We start from the raw sequence: 11,080 nt of genomic DNA on the forward strand, positions 1-11,080 counted from the left end.
TGCGCCTTCCACCATTTGCACGCCCCCTGCAAGTGCTGGAAGGAGCACCCGCAGTCCAGTTCCTGATAGTCAGATTGAAGATGTCAGTGTTGAAGTACACCAGGATGAGGAGGATATGGGTGTTGCTGGCGCTGGGGAGGAAATTGACAAGGAGGATTCTGATGGTGAGGTGGTTTGTTTAAGTCAGGCACCCGGGGAGACACCTGTTGTCCGTGGGAGGAATAGGGCCGTTGACATGCCTGGTGAAAATACCAAAAAAATCAGCTCTTCGGTGTGGAAGTATTTCACCAGAAATGCGGACAACATTTGTCAAGCCGTGTGTTGCCTTTGTCAAGCTGTAATAAGTAGGGGTAAGGACGTTAACCACCTCAGAACATCCTCCCTTATACGTCACCTGCAGCGCATTCATAATAAGTCAGTGACAAGTTCAAAAACTTTGGGCGACAGCGGAAGCAGTCCACTGACCAGTAAATCCCTTCCTCTTGTAACCAAGCTCACGCAAACCACCCCACCAACTCCCTCAGTATCAATTTCCTCCTTCCCCAGGAATGCCAATAGTCCTGCAGGCCATGTCACTGGCAATTCTGACGAGTCCTCTCCTGCCTGGGATTCCTCCGATGCATCCTTGCGTGTAACGCCTACTGCTGCTGGCGCTGCTGTTGTTGCTGCTGGGAGTCGATGGTCATCCCAAAGGGGAAGTCGTAAGCCCACTTTTACTACTTCCACCAAGCAATTGACTGTCCAACAGTCCTTTGCGAGGAAGATGAAATATCACAGCAGTCATCCTGTTGCAAAGCGGATAACTGAGGCCTTGACAACTATGTTGGTGTTAGACGTGCGTCCGGTATCCGCCGTTAGTTCACAGGGAACTAGACAATTTCTTGAGGCAGTGTTCCCCCGTTACCAAATACCATCTAGGTTCCACTTCTCAAGGCAGGCGATACCGAGAATGTACACGGACGTCAGAAAAAGACTCACCAGTGTCCTAAAAAATGCAGTTGTACCCAATGTCCACTTAACCACGGACATGTGGACAAGTGGAGCAGGGCAGGGTCAGGACTATATGACTGTGACAGCCCACTGGGTAGATGTATGGACTCCCGCCGCAAGTACAGCAGCGGCGGCACCAGTAGCAGCATCTCGCAAACGCCAACTCTTTCCTAGACAGGCTACGCTTTGTATCACCGGTTTCCAGAATACGCACACAGCTGAAAACCTCTTACGGCAACTGAGGAAGATCATCGCGGAATGGCTTACCCCAATTGGACTCTCCTGTGGATTTGTGGCATCGGACAACGCCAGCAATATTGTGTGTGCATTAAATATGGGCAAATTCCAGCACGTCCCATGTTTTGCACATACCTTGAATTTGGTGGTGCAGAATTTTTTTTAAAAACGACAGGGGCGTGCAAGAGATGCTGTCGGTGGCCAGAAGAATTGCGGGACACTTTCGGCATACAGGCACCACGTACAGAAGACAGGAGCACCACCAAAAACGCCTGAACCTGCCCTGCCATCATCTGAAGCAAGAAGTGGTAACGAGGTGGAATTCAACCCTCTATATGCTTCAGAGGTTGGAGGAGCAGCAAAAGGCCATTCAAGCCTATACAATTGAGCATGATATAGGAGGTGGAATGTACCTGTCTCAAGCGCAGTGGAGAATGATTTCAACGTTGTGCAAGGTTCTGCAACCTTTTGAACTTGCCACACGTGAAGTCAGTTCAGACACTGCCAGCCTGAGTCAGGTCATTCCCCTCATCAGGCTTTTGCAGAAGAAGCTGGAGGCATTGAAGGAGGAGCTAAAAGGGAGCGATGCCGCTAGGCATGTGGGACTTGTGGATGGAGCCCTTAATTCGCTTAACAAGGATTCACGGGTGGTCAATCTGTTGAAATCAGAGCACTACATTTTGGCCACCGTGCTCGATCCTAGATTTAAAAACTTCCTTGGATCTCTCTTTCCGGCAGACACAAGTCTGCTGGGGTTCAAAGACCTGCTGGTGACAAAATTGTCAAGTCAAGCGGAACGCGACCTGTCAACATCTCCTCCTTCACATTCTCCCGCAACTGGGGGTGCGAGGAAAAGGCTCAGAATTCCGAGCCCACCCGCTGGCGGTGATGCAGGGCAGTCTGGAGCGACTGCAGATGCTGACATCTGGTCCGGATTGAAGGACCTGACAACGATTACGGACATGTCGTCTACTGTCACTGCATATGATTCTCTCACCATTGAAAGAATGGTGGAGGATTATATGAGTGACCGCATCCAAGTAGGCACGTCAGACAGTCCGTACTTATACTGGCAGGAAAAAGAGGCAATTTGGAGGCCCTTGCACAAACTGGCTTTATTCTACCTAAGTTGCCCTCCCACAAGTGTGTACTCCGAAAGAGTGTTTAGTGCCGCCGCTCACCTTGTCAGCAATCTGCGTACGAGGTTACTTCCAGAAAATGTGGAGAAGATGATGTTCATTAAAATGAATTATAATCAATTCCTCCGTGGAGACATTGACCAGCAGCAATTGCCTCCAGAAAGTACACAGGGACCTGAGATGGTGGATTCCAGTGGGGACGAATTGATAATCTGTGAGGAGCGGGATGTACACGGTGATATATCGGAGGATGATAATGAGGTGTACATCTTGCCTCTGTAGAGCCAGTTTGTGCAAGGAGAGATTAATTGCTTCTTTTTCGGTGGGGGTCCAAACCAACCCGTCATTTCAGTCACAGTCGTGTGGCAGACCCTGTCACTGAAATGATGGGTTGGTTAAAGTGTGCATGTCCTGTTTATACAACATAAGGGTGGGTGGGAGGGCCCAAGGACAATTCCATCTTGCACCTCTTTTTTCTTTCATTTTTATTTGCGTCATGTGCTGTTTGGGGAGTGTTTTTTGGAAGGGCCATCCTGCGTGACACTGCAGTGCCACTCCTAGATGGGCCAGGTGTTTGTGTCGGCCACTAGGGTCGCTTATCTTACTCACACAGCTACCTCATTGCGCCTCTTTTTTTCTTCTTTGCGTCATGTGCTGTTTGGGGAGTGTTTTTTGGAAGGGCCATCCTGCGTGACACTGCAGTGCCACTCCTAGATGGGCCAGGTGTTTGTGTCGGCCACTAGGGTCGCTTATCTTACTCACACAGCTACCTCATTGCGCCTCTTTTTTTCTTCTTTGCATCATGTGCTGTTTGGGGAGTGTTTTTTGGAAGGGCCATCCTGCGTGACACTGCAGTGCCACTCCTAGATGGGCCAGGTGTTTGTGTCGGCCACTAGGGTCGCTTAGCTTACTCACACAGCTACCTCATTGCGCCTCTTTTTTTCTTCTTTGCGTCATGTGCTGTTTGGGGAGTGTTTTTTGGAAGGGCCATCCTGCGTGACACTGCAGTGACACTCCTAGATGGGCCAGGTGTTTGTGTCGGCCACTAGGGTCGCTTAGCTTACTCACACAGCTACCTCATTGCGCCTCTTTTTTTCTTCTTTGCGTCATGTGCTGTTTGGGGAGTGTTTTTTGGAAGGGCCATCCTGCGTGACACTGCAGTGCCACTCCTAGATGGGCCAGGTGTTTGTGTCGGCCACTAGGGTCGCTTATCTTACTCACACAGCTACCTCATTGCGCCTCTTTTTTTCTTCTTTGCGTCATGTGCTGTTTGGGGAGTGTTTTTTGGAAGGGCCATCCTGCGTGACACTGCAGTGCCACTCCTAGATGGGCCAGGTGTTTGTGTCGGCCACTAGGGTCGCTTATCTTACTCACACAGCTACCTCATTGCGCCTCTTTTTTTCTTCTTTGCGTCATGTGCTGTTTGGGGAGTGTTTTTTGGAAGGGCCATCCTGCGTGACACTGCAGTGCCACTCCTAGATGGGCCAGGTGTTTGTGTCGGCCACTAGGGTCGCTTAGCTTACTCACACAGCTACCTCATTGCGCCTCTTTTTTTCTTCTTTGCGTCATGTGCTGTTTGGGGAGTGTTTTTTGGAAGGGCCATCCTGCGTGACACTGCAGTGACACTCCAAGATGGGCCAGGTGTTTGTGTCGGCCACTAGGGTCGCTTAGCTTAGTCATCCAGCGACCTCGGTGCAAATTTTAGGACTAAAAATAATATTGTGAGGTGTGAGGTATTCAGAATAGACAGAAAATTAGTGGAAATTATGGTTTTTGAGGTTAATAATACTTTGGGATCAAAATGACCCCCAAATTCTATGATTTAAGCTGTTTTTTAGGGTTTTTTGAAAAAAACACCCGAATCCAAAACACACCCGAATCCGACAAAAAAAATTCGGTGAGGTTTTGCCAAAACGCGGTCGAACCCAAAACACGGCCGCGGAACCGAACCCAAAACCAAAACACAAAACCCGAAAAATTGCAAGTGCACATCCCTAGTATACAGGCTCTTACACCAAAGTCTCATCAGCCTAAACCCCAGACCCCTGCTGTTTGGAAAAGACAGAGAATATGTTACAGTTGTAAAAAGGAAGGGCATTTTGCCAGAGATTGTAGGTATAGTAGAACACATAGTCAATATAGACCCCTAGACAGAGAAAACAAGCCACGTTATTAAACACATAGACGGGATCAAGGGACATATAGTAAGGAATCACGAGAGATATAGAAAACACAGATTCGGTTAATGGGAAGAACAGAATAAATGCAACTTTACTATTTTGACAGAACTTACTGGGGTTAGGAGGAGGTCTCTAAACTTCTGCTTCTCTCTCTAGCAGAAGTGACCTCTAATTAACTTAACAGGAGTTTTGTTAGAGATGGTATACATATAGAGTGCTCCCACCCAGGAAGCACAAAGTATGTGGGATACCCACGAAGACTAACGTTGTATTTCACTGTTCTAGATGCATGTCCATCACAGGTAGAGGAAATTATCTCAAAGATACCGGGTTCCCTATGAACTTAGAATGGACAGGACACTGGATTGATGGCTGGGATAGTCCCAGTAGAGATATAACACACATAGAATTTCTTTTAGGGGAGCAGACCGAGTAGAGAATCATTCCCCCGTAGTGCCCAATCCAGATGTCAAATTTTGTAAAATATTCTTTGCCTCTACAAAATTATCTGTTACTAAACTCTGTGATTTGTCTTCAAAGTTTCCTCTTCATCTCTTACGTTCACCGACAGGATTACAGTTCAAACGCCACATGCCTACTCGGTCTTTCAGAGCTCTGCCCAAATCCAGTATATCTCACCAGCATAGGGCCACCAGTATTAACGCAGTGTGCCTGGTCATGCACAAAGGGTGAAGAATGAGAATACTGGTGAAGGGAGACTGTGCATAGACACCGATATGCATGATGGTGTGACAGCCTGATGGTGAATGCAAATCTGATAAAAAAATTTTTTTTTATTATTTCCCCTCTCTTTTCATTTTCCACAGACGGTTTACTTCACACAACTGATAATACACAACAGTTAAACACAATTGAAATGCAAGATTTGTGTTCATTACAGGAAAAGGCAGTCTGGAGGTCAAAGGGATATGGCCAGGAAACCTCGGGACTGTGGACAGGTGGACAAGATAAGCCAGTGGCCCCCAGAGCACATCTTCCAAGCTTAGCTGAGGCGGCACACGGTCTGACATCTGGGTAAAGAGGGTATGTGTAAGCTGGTGAAAGCCTACTGGTGTGCGCCAGGATTCTCTTCTCATGCAGGTAAGAGAGCAATGACATGTTTTACTTGCTTGAGGAAGAATATTGGAAAGTCAATACCAACAGAGCCATCCCATATCCCTCCGACAGACGGACCTTTTCAGGTAATACAAATCGATTTCATACAGTTACCACCCTGTAGGAATTTAAAATATGTGTTAGTTTGTATTGATGTATTTTCTAACTGGGTAGAAGCATTCCCTGCTGCCACAAATACTGCTACGTTCACTGCAAAGAAAATTGTGCAGGAATTTGTGTGTAGATATGGTATCCCTAGAATAATTGAAAGTGATAGGGGTACCCATTTTACAGGTGAAGTCTTTCAGGTCATGTGCAAGTTGATGGGAATTAATAGCAAGCTGCATACTCCGTACCGTCCACAGGAGAGTGCAAAGGTGGAGAGGGTGAATAGCACTATTAAGAACAAGCTGAGCAAATTAATGGCTGAAACTGGATTGTCGTGGCCAGAAGCTTTGCCACTAGTGTTGTACAGCATCAGAACCACTCCCAGGTCTCCCCTTAACCTATAACCCTTTGAAATCCTTTTTGGTCGACAACCTCATGTAATGATAGACCCCCAGGATGATTTTAAATATAATAATGAAGTGACTGTGAAATATTTGGTTGGGATGAGCCAGCAGCTGAAAAATCAACAAAGAAATTTAAAGCTGGTGATTCCTGACCTACCGAACAGTAATTGTCATGACATTGAACCTGGGGATTATGTGATGATTCGAAATTTCTTACGCTCAGGTTGCCTCATAGACAGGTGGGAAGGACCATATCAAGTCTTAACCAGCACAACAGCATTGAAGGTCGCCGAAAGAGAGACTTGGATCCACTCGTCCCACTGCAAGCAGGTCGCTGACCCGGAGAGAACTCGTGCAGTTTCATCAAGTTTGTGTGGTGTGGTAACTGTGTGTTCAAAGAGCAAAGCAAAGAGACACTAGAGTGTTTGTTCCGGGAAAGTTGAGAGGCAGGACTGTTGAAAGGCATCTGAGCACAGAGAGTAACAAGAGCTAGAACGGTTGTCGTACCACTTTCTTTTTTCACCTCCCCCTGCATTTTTCCTTTCTTTTCTCCTTCTTATATTCCTCCTTTCCCCTAACGAAATGGATCGATCACAAGAGACTGCGGGGTACATTTACTAAGATGGGAGTTCTATTTAAGATGGGATGTTGCCCATAGCAACCAATCAGATTCTACTTCTCATTTATCTAGCACCTTTTAGAAGATAATACCTGGAATCTGATTGGTTGCTATGGGCAACATCCCATCTTAAATAGAACTCCCATCTTAGTAAATTTACCCCTGCGTTTCGGGTTCTGTTAGTAATTCTGGTTTTGATCAGGACAGTGTGTTTTGGTGTGGGTCCCAGAGAGGTCGAGCAGGGATCTGGAATGGGTTCTGATGGCAAGTATGAATTTGTAGGATCTCAGGATCAGCGCATCACTTTAGTAAAGGCTGGCATCAGTAAGCGCTCTGGTAGTCAGGGGGCTCGGAGGCACTGTGAGGGGTTATTGTCTGATGAATATTGTATTTGTAGGAATTGTGAGAATATAGTTGAGGATGGGTGCATCCAGAGATGTCAGTCCAACCTTAATATCGACATGGACCGTCATCCGTTGAGTGATTACCACTCACTAGTGGGTAAGGTCTTAAACCAGACAGAATGCTGGGTGTGCTCACAGGTACCTCAAGGTCAGAGCAAGTCAGGATTAGTACCATACCCTTTAGCAATAGATGAGGTACTCGAATTACGGGGTGGGAGACCGGTGGACAAGAAATTCAATATTTCTAGGCCCCCTAGTTTGAAGCTCCACCAGTATCATGTAGACAGATCCTTATTGTGTTTCAATATTTCCAATTACCGAAAACCGGGAAATTGGGAAGTGACGTGGAATAACCAGACAATGACCTTTTCACACAGAGCTGATAGGATACCCATAGACTCTGAACTTGTACGCCAAATAGCCAACAGTGGGAGGTATTTTCGGTATAGGTATACTCATGGAAGCAAGACCATGTGGGTTGGAAAAGTATCGCCAGGGTATTGTGCTCATATCATCCAGCCCGATACTTGTACTGAGCAGATGGGAGAACTAGGGATTGGTTTCTTCACTTGGAAAGTTTGTAATATGGTGATGTTATATTTTGTCCCCTATGTTCTCCCGGATGATGCCTATTTCATATGTGGGAGGAAGGCGTACAAGTGGCTGGCCCCAAGCTCAGAGGGATTGTGTTATATTGGGAGAGTACTACCAGAGGTCATGACCATAACCCATGATAAGATGAAAGACGTTCACCGCAGTGCTCAGGCTCCTTATACTCAAACTCACTATGAACACATCATCAAGAGACACCTCATAGATAGGACAGAGCACGCAGCCTCTGATTTGATCCATGATTCCACCGGGATTCAATTCCTTCTCGCATTAGACATCACCCGTACTGCAAGAGGAATTATAAATTATAGGTATATCCATGCGCTAGCGAACTTGATAGATAATATCACTGAGATGTATGACGACACCTTCAGGTATACGGGAAGGGAGTTACAAGCTTACAAGAAGGAACTGATTCAGCACAGGATGGTCCTTATTTATATCACAGCCGTGACAGGTGGGTACTGTGTTACTCTGGCAACTCAATATGGGGTGAAATGCTGTACGTATATTACAAACAGTACTGATGACCCAACGGAGATCATCGATCAAAAGATGGACGATATCTTGCAGTTGAAGTGGGAGTTCAGGAGGAAACACAACCTTACCTTGGCGACTGTGAGTAATGAACTGACTGGCTGGGTCTCATGGTTGAACCCACGAAATTGGTTCTCAGGTTTAGGAGAGTGGGTTCAGAATGTTATTATGAGTGTAGGGAAGTTTCTCCTTTGTATCCTGGGAGTCGTCATAATTATTGGTTTGATATTTAGGTGTGTTTGAATTCTGATGCGGCGCAAGCACGGTACAAAGTTGATGAGTCTAAGGAGCGAGAGCGCTGTTATAGCAGCAGATTTAATTTATGACCCATTCATAGATACAGTGTTATGATAAGGATTGCAAATGAATTTCATGGCCTGTTTCTTTCACCCGTTTTTCTTTTATCTCCCCCTCTGCCCAGATACATCCATCCGGAAAAAGACATCAGCCCTACCCAAAATGTTTATGTGAATGTATTTTATTTATATGTCTTATCTTCATCTCTGCAACCTTCAGTTAATAGCACACATAGTCGACAGGTGATATCCACATATACTAGTACTCACTTATGTTTCCCCCTCTATGTATCATCAACTAAATGTGCACCCCATTTGTTGGAACAAGAAGCCGAAAAGAGCTCGGTAGTGTTTGTTGGCCCATTTACAGACCCTTAGTACGGCATGAGAAGGATTTAATGTATACTTTGCAATACCTCGAAGCTTATTTAGAACATATACGGCACGATGATACATGCCCCTCAGACATGGATTCATACATACAAGCTTTCTACTATCCCACTAGGTCATACATTTCCCACCTACAACTCTCCCCCGACCGTCCAAAACTTCTGTAGATATTGTATAGATATTTTTCTGTTTAGTGATTAGATAGTGGCAGTTATTGGTGACTGCCAAAGGGTGGACTGTCAAAGTCGAAAAATATTGCAGTACACACATCATGTACAAACTACACACAGATGGCATCCGTGCACATACTTGCTCTGCTGTGCGTGCGCATATTCGTAATTTGCGTATGGTCGCTCCCGCGGTCCTGCGCATTAGCGCGTGGTATGAGTATTTACGGTAGAGTTTGTGAACGCATGGAAGGCTATCAAAACACATTACATATTTAATCCAAATAGTGCACAATGTACACATAGTCTCCCTGCACCACACGAGAAAGTAACAGCAGTTTAAATGGTAACAGAACAAAGGGATTCACCTTTACAGGATAGGAGGGGACAGAACAAGGTTACAAGGTGGTGTTTGGTATCCAGCTGAAGGGTATTTTAAGGGTAACATTCCGGTGTTGGTTTGAGAAAGATTGCATGTTCCTGCGGATAGTTAAGTGCAGGAGCAGGATATAGATATAAACTGTATTTACTGTACATTATGAATGCGGCGGGAATCTAGAGGAGACCACCCACAAGAGCAGTCGGAACAGACATCGCCCACCTATTCAAACCGACCTATGACCTCTCCTGTACTGTAAATGACCATCCCTGTGTCCAATGGACAAAGAGATTACAGTATCCATTGTGTTATGTTTTGGATGAAGTGTATAAAGAGAGCCTGCAGCAGGCCTGGTCAGACACAAGACTCACAACGTTATCTATCAGATGACGGAGGATCAGACTGGGTAGCGCGGCGAATCCACTTACGTATGTAACATTGACTGTAGCCATTTACTCTGTTATATATTGTATTGATTGTATTGTAACCCCCTTTCAGCAATAATATGCTGTGGTGTCGGAACCCAGCGGTAAATTACAAACCAGTGTTGTGTCTTCCTTTCCCTGCTAAGGTTTAAAGGTGAATTGCTATCGCATTGCATTGCTATATAAGGTTTAAAGTGTATTAGTAACGCATCACATTGCTGTATAAGGTTTAAAGTGTGTTCATTGGGTGTGTACGCGCTGTGTGTACTTTGTACCGTCAGCGCGGTGTTTGTACGCAAAGTCCGTACACAGCACGGAACTTTGTACGCTAATAGCGTACAAAGTACGTAGAGTGTGTATTAAGTAGTGATGAGCGGGTTCGGTTTCCGAGAAACCGAACCCACCCGAGCTTTACCTTTTTTTACACGGGTCCGAGCAGACTCGGATGCTCCCGCCTTGCTCGGCTAACCCGAGCACGCCCGAACGTCATCATCCCGCTGTCGGATTCTCGCGAGATTCGGATTCTATATAAGCAGCCGCGCGTCGCCGCCATTTTCACACGTGCATTGAGATTGATAGGGAGAGGACGTGGCTGGCGTCCTCTCCGTTTATATACGAGAGGAGACAGTTGTTCTGATTGCTTTTTTGCTTGTTTATTTTACTATTGTGGGGAGGATTGGGGAGCAGCTGTTAGGACTTAGGAGGAGTACACTACAGTGCAGAGTTTTGCTGATAGTGACCACCAGTTTTTTATCCGTTCTCTTCTCTGCCTGAAAAAAACGCTCCATACCATATCTGTGCTCAGTGTGCTGCATGATATATCTGTGCTGAGTGCACTGCTCACACTGCTTAATTGTGGGGACTGGGGAGCAGCTATAGCAGGAGTACAGTGCAGAGTTTTGCTGACAGTGACCACCAGTATACGTTTGTCTGCCTGAAAAACACTCCTGTGGCTTTTTTTTTTATACTAGTAGTTTTTTAGCAGTTTGCTGACAGTGTCCACCAGGTCCATTATACTGTATATAGCAGTACGGTAGGCCACTGCTGTACCTACCTCTGTGTCGTCACTCGTCATCC

The sequence above is a fragment of the Pseudophryne corroboree genome, chromosome 2, assembly GCF_028390025.1.
Source record: "Pseudophryne corroboree isolate aPseCor3 chromosome 2, aPseCor3.hap2, whole genome shotgun sequence".
Lineage (NCBI taxonomy): Eukaryota > Metazoa > Chordata > Amphibia > Anura > Myobatrachidae > Pseudophryne > Pseudophryne corroboree.